At 51.6% G+C, this 18,166-nt stretch overlaps 1 non-coding gene and 1 pseudogene across 1 annotated transcript; both read right to left on the bottom strand.

Annotated features, from left to right (window-relative positions):
• Positions 1 to 18,166, bottom strand: part of LOC120381563 — a 250,910-nt pseudogene that overhangs the window by 164,672 nt on the left and 68,072 nt on the right.
• On the bottom strand, positions 3,873 to 3,945 carry TRNAV-AAC. The gene has a single exon. It is a non-coding gene; the product is annotated as a tRNA-Val (tRNA).

The raw sequence follows: 18,166 nt of genomic DNA, 5'->3' as shown, positions 1-18,166 counted from the left end.
CTCAACCTCCCCATAGCCTGCAACCCTCCTGCCCCCCAACTCCCTCCCAGAGCCCGCGTGTCCGCACCCCCCCAGCACCTCCCTCCCCAGCCCCAGCACAGAGCCTGCACCCTCACTCAACCTCCCCATAGCCTGCAACCCTCTCGCCCCAACTCCTCCCAGAGCCCGCGTGTCCGCACCCCTGCACCTCCATCCCCTGCCCCAGCTCAGAGCCTGCACCCCGCACTCAACCTCCCCACAGCCGGCAACCCTCCCGCCCCTGCCCCAGCTCAGAGCCTGCACCCTCACTCAACCTCCCCACAGCCTGCACCCTCCCGCCCCAACTCCCTCCCGAGCCTGTGTCCGCACCCCCTGCACCTCCATCCCTGCCCCAGCTCAGAGCCTGCCCCCTCACTCAACCTCCCCATAGCCTGCAACCCTCCTGCCCCCCAACTCCCTCCCAGAGCCCGCGTGTCCGCACCCCCCCTGCACCTCCATCCCCTGCCCCAGCTCAGAGCCTGCACCCCTCACTCAACCTCCCCACAGCCTGCAACCCTCCAGCCCCTGCCCCAGCTCAGAGCCTGCACCCCTCACTCAACCTCCCACAGCCTGCACCCCTCCCGCCCCCAACTCCCTCCCCGAGCCTGTGTCCGCACCCCTGCACCAGCTCAGAACCTGCACCCTCACTCAACCTCCCCATAGCCTGCAACCCTCCCGCACCCCAACTCCCTCCCCGACCCCGCATGTCTGCACCCCCCTGCACCCCCATCCCCTGCCCCAGGTCAGAGCCTGCACCCCGCACTCAACCTCCCCATAGCCTGCAACCCTCCTGCCCCCCAACTCCCTCCCAGAACCTGCACCCCAAACAGGGCCGGATGAACCTTTTGTGGGCCCGGTGCTAAACATATTTGTGGGTCCCCATGCGGGACATGGGGCAGGGGGGCAGAATCCTCAGAGCGAGGGGCTGGCCGGGGGCAACAGGAGATGGGTCATGGCACGGCAGGGACAGCCCCACTACACCCAGCCCAGTACAAGGGCCCTGTTTACAAACCGGGAGCTGCCAGTCCCACGATGCTCTAATGGACTCTTCTGGCCATAAAGTCGACTCATTTCTGAAAAACTGAGTGTAGCATTGGGAGCAGCGTCTGATGTTTCCCTGTCTAGCCGGCTTGCTGCCTAGAACGAACGCTCCTTGAGTGGGGTGATCCACAGGGAGTAGCTCAAACCTGCAAAGTGCCTGGCCAGGGGCAGGACATTGGCACAGCAAGGGAGGCGTGTGGCAGTGACATCACAAAGGCCTTTTGCAGGACCTCAGACTATTGGTCCAAGGTGGTGGGGAGGTGGTGACCTCACAGAGAGATGCTGACATCAGCCAGGCAGGACAGGGGCGAGGGGCCAGGGAAACCTCAGAGACCCCTGTGGCTTTGCTCCAGCAAGTCTCCTTCTCCAGGTCTCTCTTTGAGGACTGAGAGAGTATTCGGGTTCACGGACGTGAGCGCCAGGAGGAACCTCTTTCCAGTTTTCTCCTTCCCTTTCAGTGATTTTACTGGAAAACAGCTGTCCCTGTTTAGAAGGTAAGAGCCTCCTGGAGGTTTGAAACCTGTTCAGTCTGATCCATCTTGGGCTGTCAGTGGTTATGTGTGTCTGTGCTTCACCACTTTGGCTGCTTTGTGAAAAGCTGATGGTTCAAACAGAAGCTGGTGGGTTTTTGTTTTAAGCAATTAGAGTCTAGTACATTTTAACAGGCAGAAAATGTCCTATTCTGGTCTAGCCCCATTTGACTCCTTCTGTCCATCTTCTTCCTTCCCCCTCAGTGTCTTTCCTTCCCCACTGGGGACATGCAGAGATGAACCCCAGTCAGTCTGTGTCACAGAGAGTCTGTATCTCCTAAGGAATGTGGGTGAAGGATTCCAGCTGAATTAACGCGCCACCTCACCTGGGTTAGAAACATTTGTTTCTTTCGAGCACATAGTGGGAAATGGGACATTAATTCAGACCCAGGAGGCAAGGCAGAGGCTTCATGATCTTGATCTCCAGGAAGGGAGAGAGGATCCCAGGAAGGAACAGAGCTTCCTTTAGACTCAAGCTGGGTCTCCTGGAAGTTGGAAAAGACCCTTGGTCACTGAGGATCTCATGGGATCGTGCTGCTCCAGAGGCTCCAGAGTCCTGGGTGAGGGGAGGGTGTCACTGCACAGTCTGAAATGGAAGGGAGGACCCTGGAAGGGAGGGAGAGGAACAGAAAATGGAGAGGAATGAAACAGAATAAACGCCTCTTCTCTCTCCCCTCCCTGACCCAGCAAGAACTGTTATCAGTGGGGAAACTCCCCACCATGAACGGCAGAGACCACAGAGACATTTGCCTCATGCTGAGAAGTAAGGTGACCAGACACCAAGTGTGAAAAATCAGAGACTTTCACCAGATGCATTGGTGGTATAGTGGTGAGCATAGCTGCCTTTTAAGCAGTTGACCTGGGTTCAATTCCTAGCTGATGTGATGATTCCTCCACTGGGAATTGGTTTAATTTCAGTCACGTTGTATCAGTTTATCAATGGAATGAGAGAATCAGTGTCCCAAATCCCAACAGGTCATGAAACACCCAGTGGAGAAAGAAAGGGGTGGGACTATATAATGAGCAGTTGGAGTCATCCTGGTATTACAATGCTTGGTTTATTTTTATTTTTTAATTTCCTTTACTTCCCTCTCCCTTTTAGACTCAGAGCCTTTAAGATCAGAAGGGACCAGTGTGATCATCTAGTCTGACCTGCTGCACCTTGCAGGCCAAAAGACCCCACCCACCCACTCCTGGAATAGACCCGGGAGGGGAGGCAGCTCTGTGCACTGCCCCTACCCCAGGCAGCACATGGAGGCCCTCTGCTCCCCTCCCCCCACAACGGGTGTGCAGAGATGTGCCAGCAGCACTAAGGTGGCTCCCTGCCCACTCTACATCTGCCCCTCCGTGCCGCTCCCAGAAGTGTCTGGCATGTCCCAGCATCCCCTGGGGTGGGGGGAGTGTCTCCACGTGCAGCCCCTGCCCCGAGCACCAACTCTGCAGCTCCCATTGGCCAGGAACTGTAGCCAATGGGAGCTCTGGGGGCAGCGCCTGCAGACAGCAGCACATGGAGATCCCCTGGCCCCACTCATCTAGGAGCTGCTGCCAGAGGGTTGTGTGTACCGGTCACTTTGGGAGCTGCATCACCCCTCCTGCACCCCACCCCCACCCCAGCGCAGAGCCCACACCCAAATTTCCTCCCAGAGCTTTGCTTGTCTTCCTTTCACCAGAACCATCCTTCTTCTCCTGGGCTGCAAGTAGCCACCCCTGGGAAGCCAAGAGGCAGGCACAGGATTCTGCCAGGTAAGTGTCCCACAGCGCCGCGATGGACGGTGCGATGAAGGTAAGTCTTCCTGAGGCACAATGAACTGCAATGCAGCGAACCACTGGCCAGGCGGTCGGGGCGAAGGGCAGTCACTGGAGGTACAAGCTTGTGAGTGACTCCTGAACACAGGGCCCCTTCCCCTTTTAAGGACCTGCTCCTCATGGCCTGTGACTAGAGATGACTTGGCTGCATCTGGTGGGTCACACTCCACCTTGGGCAGTGTCCATGCAGTGTCCCTGCTCTGGGTGTGTGATCGCTGCCTAATGAGAGTCCCAGACACCTTGTCTATCTAGGAGCTCTTCTGATCTTCCAGCTGTTCAACCAGCCCCTTCATCCCACAAGCATTGCAGGAGGGAGCGGGAGGGGGAGGGGGAAAGCCACTTCACAGGCATTCCGATAGGGAGAGGAGACAAAAATGGGAATGGGGAAGTATAACAGACCTATTGAGCATAGAAATCACTGCTGCTCCTACAACAGCAGGGACAGGTCACTCGGAGTTGGGAAAAATTAAGCCATCATGTTTCTGCCTGGTTTTGAACCAGGGACCTTTTGTGTGTTAGGCAAACGTGATAACCACTACACTACAGAAACTCTGTCACAGGGCTGTGCCCTTCCCTTCATTCGAACAGAAAAATGGCCAGACCAAAGGTCCATCCAACCCCATATCCTATCTGCCAACAGTGGCCAGTGCCAGGTGCCCCAGAGGGACTGAACCTAACAGGTAATGATCAAGTGATCTCTCTCCTGCCATCCATCTCCACCCTCTGACAAACAGAGGCTAGGGATACCATTCCTTACCCAGGCTGCCTAATAGCCATTAATGGACTTCACCTCCATGAATTTATCTGCAAAAATAATGAGGAGTACTTATGGCACCTTAGAGACTAACAAACTTATTTGAGCATAAGCATATGCATCTGATGAAGTGGATAAAATCCACTTCATCAGATGCATACAGTGGAAAATACAGCAGGAAGATATATGTATACACAGAGAACATGAAAAAATGGGTGGTGCCATCCACACTATAATGAGAGTGAGCAGTTAAGGTGAGCTATTATCAGCAGGAGAAAAAAACCTGTAGTGACAATCAGGATGGCCCATTTCCCACAGTTGACAAGAAGGTGTGAGTAACAGTAGGGGGACAAATAAACATGGGGAAATAGTTTTACTTTGTGTAATGACCCACCCACTCCCAGTCTTTATTCAAGCCTAATTTAATGGTGTCCAGTTTGCAAATTAATTCCAATTCAGCATCTCTCGTGGGAGTCTGTTGTTGAAGGTTTTTTGTTGTAATATTGCGACTTTTAGGTCTGTAATCGAGTGACCAGGGAGATTGAAGTGTTCTCTGGCTGTGTTTGAATGTTATAATTCTTGATGTCTGATTTGTGTCCATTTATTCTTTTATGTAGAGACTCTCTGGTTTGGCCAACGTACATGGCAGAGAGGCATTGCTGGCACATGATGGCACATATCACATTGGTAGATGTGCAGGTGAATGAGCCCCTGATGGCATGGCTGATGTGATTAGGTCCTATGATGGTGTCCCTGAACAGATATGGGAGAGAGTTGGCAATGGGCTTTGTTGCAAGGATAGGTTCCTGGGTTAGTGTTTTTGTTGTGTGGTTGCTGGTAAGTATTTGCTTCAGGTTGGGGGGCTGTCAGTAAGCAAGGACTGGCCTGTCTCCCAAGATCTGTGAGAGTGAGGGATTGTCCTTCAGGATGGGTTGTAGATCCTTGATGATGCACTGGAGAGGTTTTAGTTGGGGGCTGAAGGTGACGGCTAGTGGGGTTCTGTTACTTTCTTTGTTGGGCCTGTCCTGTAGTAGGTGACTTCTGGGTACTCTTCTGGCTCTGTCAATCTGCTTCTTCACTTCAGCAGGTGGGTACTGTAGTTGTAAGAATGCTTGATAGAGATCTTGTAGGTGTTTGTCTCTGTCTGAGGGGTTGGAGCAAATGCGGTTGTATCTTAGAGCTTGGCTGTAGACAATGGATTGTGTGATGTGGTCTGGGTGAAAGCTGGAGACATGTAGGTAAGTATAGCGTTCAGTATGTTTCCGGTATAGGGTGGTGTTTATGTGACCATCGATTAGCACAGTAGTGTCCAGGAAGTGGATCTCTTGTGTGGATTGGTCCAGGCAGAGGTTGTAGGTGGGATGGAAATTGTTGAAATCATGGTGGAATTCCTCAAGGGTTTTCTTTTCCATGGGACCAGATGATGAAGATGTCATCAGTGTAGCACAAGTAGAGTAGGGGCATTAGGGGACGAGAGCTGAGGAAGCGTTGTTCTAAGTCAGCCATAAAAATGTTGGCATACTGTGGGGCCATGTGAGTATCCATAGCAGTGCCGCTGACTTGAAGGTACACATTGTCCCCAAATGTGAAATAGTTATGGGTGAGGACAAAGTCACAAAGTTCAGCTGTGACATTATCGGGGATACGGTTCCTGACGGCTTGTAGTCCATCTTTGTGTGGAATGATGATGGAGCGTCTACATAGCCAGACAATCCTGCTGTCAGGGTGCCAATGCCTGAGATGATGGGGCATCCAGGATTTCCAGGTTTATGGATCTTGGGTAGCAGATAGAATAATCCTGGATGGGGTTCTAGGCTGTCTTATTGCCAAGGCACGGAGAAACTCAGCCAGCCACAGGGGGTGCATAACACCGCCCTAGTGTGGGGGTGACAGCGCCTCCAAGATCCTGACACCCCTATTGGTTCCACTGCTGGTTGTTTTCCTTTTCCGGTGGGACTTTGGGCAAGTTGCTCCCCCCTCTAGGGCTCCGTCCCCAGCAGGCAAATGGGGATTTCGTACCTTCCCACTATTGGAAAGTGCTGGAAGAATCCCCCAGCCAAAGCTGCTCTGACAGAGCTAAGCAGCATCTGACCATTCAAGGTCAGAGCGCACTGCCCAGGAGGAGGAGTGTCTGGCTCTGGGGTTTCACTTCAGCCCAGTCTAGAGAGAGGGGCCCAGCCATGGGGTTTGGCTCAAGAAGACCAAGTCTCCAATTCGTTAAGGGCGTTTTGAATTCCAGTCCTGAGCTCCAAAGTGCTTGGTGTCAGTTGCACATTTTAGAAGCATGATCTCCACTCCATTTTCCAAATCATTCATTAAACTATTGAATAGTACTGGACCCCGGACTGATCCCTGCCGGACCCACGAGGTGCCCCCTCTCCGTTGGGCAGCCAAACATGGAGAAGGGCCCTTGGAGTCTGGGCTTTCAACCAGCTCTGCACCCACATGACACTGATTGCAGCTGGACCGCATTTCCCTGGTTTGCTTGTGAGAATGTCCTGCGGGACTGTGTCAAAAGCCTTAGTAACCCCGAGATAGATCCCATCTACTGTTTACCCACCTCCACTAGGCCCAGAACCCTGCCAAAGAAGGAAAGAGGCTGGGTTTGGGATGATTTGTTCTTGACAAATCCATGCTCACTCGTCCTAAGAATCAAATTCTCCTGTAGGTGCTGCTGACAAACTGAGTGTTTACGAATGTATTCCAGTATCTCTCCAGCTATGGAAGTGAGGCTGGCTAGTCTGCAAGTCCCAGGGGTCTCTTTGTTCCCCTTTGAAAGATAGGTCCTGTCTTGTTCATGGATGGGAAGATGTTCTTTTTCAGGGATCTCAGACGAGAACTGGGGCACAACACCTGGTTTGTTAAGGCCCCAAAAATGGAGGCAGGAACCTCTTCTCTCCTGCTGGCAAAGAACCCCAGGTACCGAAAAGACAGAGACTCACATCCCTGAATGGGCTTTAGAAAAGGCAGTGGTTAAAAAATTTGGGCCCGACCATTTCTTGTTTCCACAGACTAGATATTTTAGCAAACTTTAGAATTCCTTGGTGCTAAACACCGTGAAACTCCCCTTTCTCCTTCACAGAGGGCTTTATCGCCCCTTATCTCACTCAGGCTCATGACTGCCCAGAGCTCGAGAATTGTCCCTGTTCCCATTGGATAGATGGGGAGGAGCCTGAGGTCCAGAGAAGGGAAATGACCTACCCAAGGGCCTACACAGCAAGGCAGTGGCAGAGCCAGAAAGAGAAGCCACCAGTTCCGACTCCTGTTCTAACAAACAGCAAACCCCCAGAGGCAGGGATGGAGCCCAGGAATCGAGATGGTGGGAAATTTCATTGAAACCATTTCTGTCAGAAAATCCCATTCAGACTAAACCAGTTTGTTTCTCGAAATCATAACAAGTGGGATGAAAATTCTTTGCAAAAAGATTTTGTTGCAAAACAAAAGCATCTCCTGTTTGTCACAGTGTGTTAGATTGTCTCGTCACACACAAAGAGGAGACACTTCGATCTCAAAAATTAGATAAGATGCTTCAATCTGAGCTAAGTCGTTGCTGCTCTTAACAATTTAAAAATAAAAAAATACAAATAAAATAGACTTTCAGCTATTCTATTATGTCATAATCTGCTCTGAGTAAACGTGATAGAACACCTCATATTATGCACTACTCCTAGTGACACTCTCCAATGGATCCCCATCCTCCACCCACCATGAGGTAGGTAGGAGAAGATCATTATTATCCCTACTTGAAAGAGGGAGAAGCTGAGGCTGAGAAAGGAGAATTGACTTGTTTGAGGTCACACGGCCAGTCAGTGGCAGAGTTGGGAATAGGACCCAAGAGCCCTGATTTTCAAACTAACCTTGAATTTCAGACATTGAATGACCTGAATAAAGTGCTCTCTGATGAGCTCCAGACCAACAACAGTGCACAGGAATTATTCAGCAAGTATTTGAGGAGAACTGCAATGTTAGAGAGAATCATGAACAACTCAGAGACCATTAATGTAGAGAAGCAGCAAAATTTGTCAAACATAGAACTGGTTCTGACTTATTTCCTTGGTCTTAAAAGAGACCAACAAGGACCTGAGTCTCCTCCCTGTCAATAACCCCCTGCTCAGCCCATCAGGGTAGAGACTGAGAACGGGAGGCTGAGGGTTCTCACCAGAGAGCCCAAAGGATGGCCCAGGTCACTGGTGGGGATCAAATAAAATTCAGAATAAAATTCGGCCTCCTTAAGCTTGTGTTTTCCATGCCTAGAATTCAACTCTCACCAGATGGATCAGACTGAACAGCTTTCAAACCTCGAGGAGGCTCTTACCTTCTAAACAGGGACGTCTGTTTTCTATTAAAATCACTAAAAGGGAAGGAGAAAACTTAAAAAGGTTCCTCCTGGCGCTCACGTCCGTGAACCCGAATACTCCCTCAGTCCTCAAAGACAGACCTGGAGAAGGAGACTTGCTGAAGCAAAGCCACAGGGGTCTCTGAGGTTTCCCTGGCCCCTCGCCCCTCTCCTGCCTGGCTGATGTCAGCATCTCTCTGTGAGGTCACCACCTCCCCACCACCTTGGACCAATAGGCTGAGGTCCTGCAAAAGACCTTTGTGATGTCACTGCCACACCCCTCCCTTGCTGGGCTAATGTCCTGCCCCTGGCCAGGCACTTTGGAGGTTTGAGCTACTCCCTGGGGATCACCCCACTAAAGGAGCGTTCGTTCTAGGCAGAACTGACACCAACTTGTCTGGGGTGTTCCCTGAAGCAGAGCACAAGTTTGAAATACAGGCAGCATAGAGCCAATATTCATAACGTCAACTACAAAAATGATACACATCTAGAGATAGCATCATTATAATCAGCCAATCAGAACCACTCCATAGACCTCTTACACGACAACCTTTCTACAATATTGGCTGCAAATATAGAACCGTGGTCGCAACGGTGATCTATACAGTTACAGATTATGTCAATAACATTACAAGAGGTGACACGGCATCAGTGAGACTGATACTGGAATACTGCCTCCAGTTTTGGTGTCCTCATGTGAAAAAGATGTTGTGAAATTGGAGCGGTGTTGGAAATATTTTGCTAGCTTGGCACCTGGTAGTGTGGGAAGCTAGGATGTTTAGGTTTCTAGGAGATAGTGTGGGAAACCTGGGATGTTTAGGTTTTTAGATTAGGTTAATTAAGTTGTGAGTTTTGTTATGAGAAGTTGGCCTTGGCTAGCTTCTCTCTAGCAGGTATAATAGGATAATAAATTTGAAGTTGTCTAGGATGATGTTACCCTATGAAGTTATAGCAGTGCTTGTGTGTATTTTGTTAATCAATTAGCAACTGCTTGCTTGCCTGCTTCAAAAGTATAAAGATGTATGCTGGAGAGAAATAAATGACTCTGCTTCCAGTCACATTGACTGCTGAGCTTTGTCCACGTCTGCCAATGCGACGCAACAGAGCTGGGGCAGCAAAGAGCCACCAAATGTTCTGAGGGCCGGAGAAAAATGCCTTCTAGGGAGCTATGGAAAGAGCTCAACCTGTTTAGCTGATCAAAAGAAGATTGAAAGGTGACTTCATTGAAGTGCCTTAATGGAGAGAAATTATTGGGTATTAAAGGCCTCTTTAATCGAGCAGAGAAAGGCCTAACAAGACCCAATGGCTGGAAGATGAAAAGAGACAAATTCATATTACAACAAAGGCACAAATATTCAACAGCGAGGATGATTCACCACAGGAACAAGCTACCAAGGAAAGTGGTGGATTCTCCATCTCTTGATGTCATTTAACGAAGACTAGATGCCTTTCTGGAATGTGTTTGCCTCAAAAGTAGCTCTTGTGCCATACAGGAGGCCTGTGATATGCAGGGGGTCAGATTAGATTCTCTAATGGTCTCATCTGGCCATAAAGTCGACTAATTTCTGAAAAACTGAGTGTAGCATTGGGAGCAGCGTCTGATGTTTCCCTGTCTAGCCGGCTTGCTGCCTAGAACAAACGCTCCTTGAGTGGGGTGATCCACAGGGAGTAGCTCAGTGCGGACACGCGGGCTCTGGGAGGGAGTTGGGGGGCGGGAGAGTTGCAGGTTATGGGGAGGTTGAGTGAGGGGGGCAGGCTCTGAGCTGGGGCAGGGATGGGGTGCAGGGGTGCGGACACGCGGGCTCTGGGAGTTGGGGTCGGGAGGGTGCAGGCTATGGGAGGTTGAGGAGGGGACAGGCTCTGAGCTGGGGCAGGGGATGGGGGTGCAGGGGGGGGACACGCGGGCTGGGGGGGGAGTTGGCAGCTCGGCGCTGCACCAGGGGAAGGGGCTGCGGGGGTTTCACACGGACACAGACACTTTCCCACAGTCCCGGGCGGGAGGCAGAGCCGGGGCGGGGTCTGGCCGGTGTGTCCGCACTCGGGCTCCCGGCCGGAGCAGGGGCCGCCCGCGGCGCTGGCACAGACCGAGCGGCGCTGCGGGGTCGGGGCTCGGACAGGCGGGGGCGGTGCCGGGCGCCCCGGGAACCCGCCCCCCCCCCGGCTGACACGCGGCAGAACCGAGACAGCCGGTGCCCCCCCGCCCGGCCCCCCCGGATCTGCGCGCGCAGCGGGGGGCTCGGCCCGAGGGCCCCTGTTCCCCCAAACGGGGTTTGTCCCCGCACAGGGTCTGGCAGCGGCTCCCCATTTCCCCCGGCCCCTCCCCGCCGCCCCCTGCAGCAGCTCGACCCCCGGCCAGTGAATTTCTGCCCCGCTCAGGCCCGGGCAGCCCCCGCTGCGATTTGCCCCCCGGGGCTTTTCACCCCCCCGCGGAGCGGTGAGGGCAGAGAGCGGGCAGCGGCGACAGCGGCTGTTACTGCGCATGCTCCGTTCGGCTGCGCATGCTCAGTGCAGCCCAAGTAGCGAATCCGAAGCGGGGGCTGTTTCTGTCGTTACAACGGACCCGTCACGTGACTCCTCCCCCGCACCCCCCGCGGGGCGCGTCACTTTCGGCCGCTGCGGCGGGAGGCTCCGGGCGCGCGGCAGAACCGGTAAGAGCCGAGCGGGGCGCGGGGACCAGTCACCTGGGCCCGAGACCCCGCCCGGTGCGGCCCCCGTAGCGGTGGGGGGGGGGGGGTGAGTGTGGGTCCGTGTCTCGCCCCTGCCCCTCCCGCACTGCTGCCCCCTCCCCCCCCGGGCTCCCCGCGGCCCGTGTGAGGGGGGGGAACCGTCACTGCCCGCGTGCGGTGGAGCGTCACGTAAAATCCCCGGGGCCTCTCCTCTCCCCCGGGGGCCGCACACCGCCCTCCCCGCGCTGGGGTTTGTGCCGGATCCCGGGGGACGGGGCCTTGGGGGCCAACGGCGCCGCTTTTCCCCCCGCTCCTCGGTCAGACCCTGGTGGGAACCGCTCAGCTCTTATCCCTGATCGACACCTGCCCCCCCCCCCCCGTGGGTGGGTGTGGGGGGGGGGGGGTTGGTTTTCCCTGAATTGCCTGACGTTATGTTGTGGTGGGTTTTATTCTGTGTGATTTGTTTTCATACGTATCCATTGTAGGGCAGCCTAGTGCCTTCAGCTGCCATGTCTCTGTCCCGCTCCCCCTGCTGAGGCAGGATCCGGTCTCTGTAGATTATCTCTGTCCTACCTGTTCCTAAAAACTTCCAGGGACAGAGACTCCCCAGCCCCCTTGTAAGACTATTCCCGAGCTGACCTGCCTTAGCTCTGGGGACACCCACACAGACTGTAGTGGTGAGCAGCTCTGGAGAGAGGAGACCCCAGTGAGTGGCAGCTGGGTAAAGGGACTGAAGTTGGGAGGAGAAACATTGACGTGGCCAAGGTCACCCAGGCTGTCCGTGACCGAGCTAGAAATAGAGCCCAGTTCTAGTGCCACCGTACTGCTGTTTTGGGCACTGAAGGTCTCTGCCACCCTGGTGTTTTAGGCGCTGGTGCAAACCCTTAGTACAGACAGAATTTACACTAGTGCACTCTGATTGGCACTGGTGCACCATGTCCCTGTTTGAAGGCTTGCAGATGGGGGATGGGGGGCAGTGACCTCCCTGAGTCCTGGGGCTGGCTGAACAGTGCAGCTGGTCAGGGAGGGGCAGCAGTGAGTGCTGGAGGTATGAGCCAGGAGCACAGCCCCACAGGGCTGGACACTGACTTCTCCTGACCCATGACCCACACACCCAGCTGTGTGCAGGGACCGCAGCTGAGCTGCCTGCCAAGACAGCCTGTGCATCCATGGGCAAACCACCTCTTCCTGCAGCCTAATACAGTGGGGTCTGGGGACCTTTCCAAGCTGCGGGTGACGGGGCTCTGGCGTTAACAGGGTCTGTTCCTGGCTCTGTCCCTGACCTGCTTGGTGACCTGGGGGAAGTCACAGCCCCTCTGTGTTTTCCTCCTACCCATTGTTGCTTGGATTGTGATCTCTTTGGGGCAAGGACTGTCCCTCTCTGTGCAGAGCCCAGCAGAATGGGGCTGCTGATCTGTCAGGGTCTCTGCCATGTGCTGCACGATGGGGCCCTGATCTCCATCAGTGTCTGTGCAATGCAAGGCACAGCTTATAGACTCACAGACTTTAAGGGCAAAAGGTAGAGGTGTATTTCAGATGAGGTCTCATCGGTGCCTTTTATAACAGTAGTAACCCTTTCATGTGTAGCTCAGTGGTTTGAGCATTGGCCTGCTAAACCCAGGGTTGTGAGTTCAATCCTTGAGGGGGCCATTAGGGATCTGGGGCAAAAATCTGTCAGGGGATTGGACTAGATGATCTACTGAGGTCCCTTCGAACCCTAATAATCTATGATTCTATGTGTCTGCTGGAAATCCCTCACCTGATGTATCCTAGGACTGCATTAACCTATTTCACGGCTGCATCACATTGGCAGCTCATAATTATCCTGTGATCAACCAGTCTCCTCCTCTGTCACTTCCAATTGACAAATCCCCATCTTATTGCAAAATTATGCACTTGGGGACTAAGAACTAGAATTTGTGCACTATTGATTTTCATCCCATTTCTATTACTCCAGCTTTCAATCATTCATTCATCATTCATGCCCGTCACCCCAACCGGGGTATGGGCCGCCAACAACAGATCTCCATAGTCTTCTATCCTGGGCCATTCGCTCTAGCTGGTTCCAGGTATAGCCCATTTTTTTGCTATCAACCTGAAGGTCGCGTCGCCAGGTATTTCTTGGGCGGCCTCTTTTCCGCTTGCCTTGGGGGTTCCACTGCAGTGCCTGTCTGGTGATGTTGGTTGGCTGCTTGCGTAGTGTATGTCCTATCCAGCCCCACCTTCTCCTTCTAATTTCTTCCTCTGCTGGGAGTTGATGGGTCCTCTCCAAGAGGTGGATGTTACTGATGGTGTCTGGCCAGCGGATCTGGAGAATCCTTCTGAGGCAGCTATTAATGAAGGTCTGGATCTTCCTGGTGGTTGTTTTGGTTGTCCTCCAGGTTTCAGCTCCATACAGTAAGACTGATTTCACGTTGGAGTTGAACAGTCGAATCTTTATTGTCAAAGACAGCTCTCTGGAGCTCCAGATGTTCTTGAGCTGTAAGAAGGCTGCTCTTGCCTTACCAATCCTTACTTTGATGTCTGCGTCTGTGCCACCCTGCTGGTCGATGATGCTACCTAGGTAGGTGAAGGACTGCACTTCTTCCAGGGGGCTTCCATTCAGTGTGACTGGGTCGTTGCTGATGGAATTGATCCTAAGGATCTTGGTCTTGTCCTTGTGGATGTTGAGGCCAACCTGTGATGACGTGGCTGCCACTACGTTGGTCTTCTCTTGCATCTGCTGTTTACTGTGCGAAAGGAGTGCAAGGTCGTCGGCAAAGTCCAGGTCATCAAGCTGGGTCCACAATGACCATTGGATTCCATTCCTACGCTTGTAAGTGGATGTCTTCATAATCCAATCGATGACGAGAAGAAAGAGAAGTGGTGACAACAAGCATCCTTGTCTGACTCGGTTCGCACCTGGAAGCTGTTTGTGAGCTGCCCTCCATGGATCACTCTACAGTGTATGCCGTCGTATGAATTCTTGATCAGGTTGACCACCTTTGCTGGGATGCCATAGTGCCGAAGGAGCTTCCAGAGGGTCTCTCGATCCACGCTATCGAATGCTTTCTCATAGTCAACAAAGTTGATGTACAACGAGGAGTTCCACTCCATAGACTGCTCGACTATGATGCGGAGCGTTGCTATCTGGTCCGTGCATGATCTGTTCTGCCGGAAACCTGCTTGTTCATCTCGTAGCTGTGGATCGACGGCATCCTTCATTCTCTCTAAGAGGACTCGGTTGAAGACCTTCCCTGGCACCGACAGGAGTGTGATTCCTCTATAGTTGGCACAGTTGCTGAGGTCTCCTTTCTTGGGGATTTTGATGAGATATCCCTCTTTCCAGTCAGCCGGAATCACTACTTCTTCCCATATTTTCTCAAAGAGGGGGTACAGCATTTCCACTGAGGCATCCAGGTCTGCTTTCAGGGCCTCTGCTGGGATATCGTCAGGTCCAGCCGCCTTCCTGTTTTCCAGCTTTCAAGGACATGCAGATTTTCTTGTATGATTTTCCTGTCCTCCTCCATATTGGCAATCCCTCCCGGCTCTGTGTCCCACTCCCACTTCTTGTGCCAAGATCACTAATAAAAGTGTTGAGTAAGATTGGTCCCAAGACTGATCTGAGGAACTGCACTAGTAACTCCCTCCAGCCTGACAACTCACCGTTCAATATGAGCCCCTTGTAGACTGCCCTTTAACCAATTCTTTTTTGACCTTTCGGTTCTCATATTAATCCCCATCGTCTCCAATTTAACGAATAGTTTCCCATGTGGAACTGTATCAAAAACCTTACTGACATCCAGATCAGGTTTCTCTGGCACAATCTACCTTTTGTAACACCATGTTTTATTTATTTATAGCGTTAGCAGTAGGCTGAGAATGGCCATGTGGAGGTGGGGGAGGGGATGGCAGACAGTGGGGAGGGAATGCGGCATTGGAGGTGTATGTGGGATTGTGTTTTGTAGGAGTCCATGTCTCTGCTCCCTGTGGCCGTGGCTCGTTCTGTACCAAAGCAGCATGTCAGCAGAGCAGACGCACGCACCGTAGCTCTGCCTGGAACACGCAGCGTTCACTGCCAGACAGGCTGGGCGATTTTTCAGGGACCCAGCTTGATATGCCTGGCTGGGGTGGGTTCAGCTGGGCGGGGGTCTGGGGCTCTGATAGTTGGCAATGTTCCTTTTTCCATAGTCAGGTCTTTCCATTTATTGTTTTACCCTCACCTATGCCAGGTGCCGCTCTCTTCTTAACTTGCTTCAGTTATTTCACTTCCAGTTTTTAAATGGGATCTAAGAATTGCAAAGCGGAATGAAAGATAAACAAACAGAACGATTTGAATGTTGGCCCAGAGCTGGTAGAACGATACCTAGTGCGGTCGGCTGTAATGACCGGGTTCCCTTTAGCTTTTTTTGGTGGGGCGGATAAAGCAACGTCAAAGAGCCAAATGCGTGTTTGAGGGCGAAAGGGCTCGTCAGGTGTTTGCTCTCTAAGGAGCATGTCACCAGCCAGGGCCTGCAGTCTGTGAGGAGAGGTGCACTGGGGTGTATTTAGGAACCTCAAAATAAAAGGTGAAGACGGCTGGGTCACAATATCCAATGAAATCTTGCAAACAATTATACAAATGGACCCTGCTGCTGTTAAAACAACATGGTATTAATACTGATTCAAAACTGACATTAAAATTAGGAAAGAAACACATGAGAAATGAACTGACACCTACTTACCATTTCTTAATGCCTAAAATGTTGACACTCCCTCACAGCATCTTTTTTTCAAAGCGATGCACAGCACACAGTCAAGTTAATGAATGAAAGCACACCCATTATTGACTGCTTTGTGCTGCATGAGCATCTGATTAAGCACCTAATTACAACTGTACCACTGTAAGTGGAAATGCATCAACCCAGCTTAGCTCCAAGGTGTTTAGATGGGAATGAAAAGTTTCTAAATTAAATACATGGGAGAATGGTTAATGGGGAAAATATACTGAAGTGCCTCTACCCAGTCCTGTTGACTTCTTCTCCGAAACCCCCCATGAGTTCTGGCCTCTTGGTCAACTCAGCTCCCAGACCCCCATCAGCTGTGCCCTCTCCCAACCTTACCCATTTCTACTGTAATTCTTCACCCTCCTCATCCAGGCAGGGGGTTGGCGCTGCAGCCCCTAAGGTACCTGCGTTAATCGCTGTCTCTGATACTAGGGCTATTTAGATTTCAGGGAACGATTTCTCAGAATTACTGACTCTAGGAGGTGGGAGAGAGGAGAGGCTGAGAGAGCGTTTGCTCTTACGGCCACGTTCAACTCTGGTAGCCTCCATGTTACCTCATCCTCCCCGCTCCCCCATGTGTCTCTGCTCATGTCAGTTTCACCTGATCATAATGCCACTGGCTTCAGCAGAGCTCCTAGACAGGAGCTACATCATGAGGGGGTTACAGTACTGAGAGTGAAATACATCACAGGGAGGGTGTAATTATCCTGAAGTGAAACATTCCAGTCTAGGAAGTGAAAGAATTCAAGTACTTCATTACTTAAAATTACGCTTGAAAGGATTGGATTTTTATGAATAAATTGCAGTAAATGTTAATTTCACTGTACACACACACAGATGAAAAAATATTTATATAGGTAATATACAGAAATGCTTCTGGAGAAAGTGGAGTTTGATTTAAGGATATTTACACTGTATATTTTGGGTGTGACATTGAGAATTTCTCTTTGAACAGTTATATGATTTGGCTTTTGGACTCTCAACAGTTACTGTTATTAAATAATTGTTGTCTGACGACCCCCGTAACTTCCCACAGCTCTGAACGTTGAAATTGTAAACACTGAAAAAAGGGCTTAAAAATAAATATCGTTATCTATTGAAATTAAAAGAAAGAAATAGACACAATGAATTTTGTCAAACCCACTTCCTTAGGGCTAACCCAGGCTAATCAACTGGGGATCTCTTGCTTATGCCTAGAAACTTTGCCCCCCAGAGTCCAAGCAGCATACAGATAATTAGTTCTTTCTGTATGGGGCTTTTTATCCCCTTCCTGCCATATGCTCTGAGCTGCAAAGTCAGCTACTGGGAAGTCAAGAGCACAACAACAGTCTTTTGTCGTCTTTCACATCGCATAATAGTCTGTCTGGTGTTGATGAACCTTTCCTGCCAGGCAGGGTGAAATGCATTCGGTTGCCAATCAGCATGTCATCTAGGTAAAGTCTCTCTCCTGTGTGGTGATTTACAGAGCCACAGAGGCTCACAATGCAACTAGTCAGATATTAACCCAGGCAGCAACTCACAAGCATTCAATAAAGTGTAAGCGCATTCTTATAATCCTAATACCTAATACTAACACAGGTGAGTCAGACTGATTCCAGCAATGCGTTTGTCCCTGTTCAATGAAGACATGGGGGCTTGTGCAAGAGCTAACACCTCATCTGCCAGTGTCACAGGCAGGGTGGGCAGGGATGGTGTCTCTAGCCTCTGTTTGTCAGAAGCTGGGAATGGGTGACGGGGGATGGATCACTTGATGGTTACCTGTTCTGGTCATTCCCTCTGAAGCACCTGGCATTGGCCACTGAGCTAGACGGATCATTGGTCTGATGCAGTGGGCAGCTCTTATGTTCACAGTCTGTATGAGGAGTATCTACTCATTGGGACTCACTGGGGAGCCACAGAAAGGAACGAGATGTGCTGAGGCAAGAAGGCCCAGTCTCAGCGCCCCCGAGGTCACGCTTCCCAGGGGCTAAAACTAGGCCCAGCCCACGAAGGGGGCACTGCCAGGAGAGACTGTATAAAGGCTAAAGCATCAAACAGCTTTGTAAACCTGAGAGAGCTGCCTTGGGGACAGTGACAGGGAGAATCCCCAGAGTGACTCCTTGGATTCTGCTCTTCTCTGACTTTTGGTTCAGAGAATTATAGAACTGGAAGGGACCTCGAGAGGTCATCTAGGCCAGTCCCCTGCACTCAAGGCAGGACTCAGTATTATCTAGACAGTCCCTGACAGGTGTTTGTCCAACCTGCTCTTAAATATCCCCAGTGATGGGGAT

Source organism: Mauremys reevesii, linkage group 14 (genome assembly GCF_016161935.1).
Source record: "Mauremys reevesii isolate NIE-2019 linkage group 14, ASM1616193v1, whole genome shotgun sequence".
Taxonomy (NCBI): Eukaryota; Metazoa; Chordata; order Testudines; family Geoemydidae; genus Mauremys; species Mauremys reevesii.
This window is presented reverse-complemented; position numbering and strand designations above follow the sequence as displayed.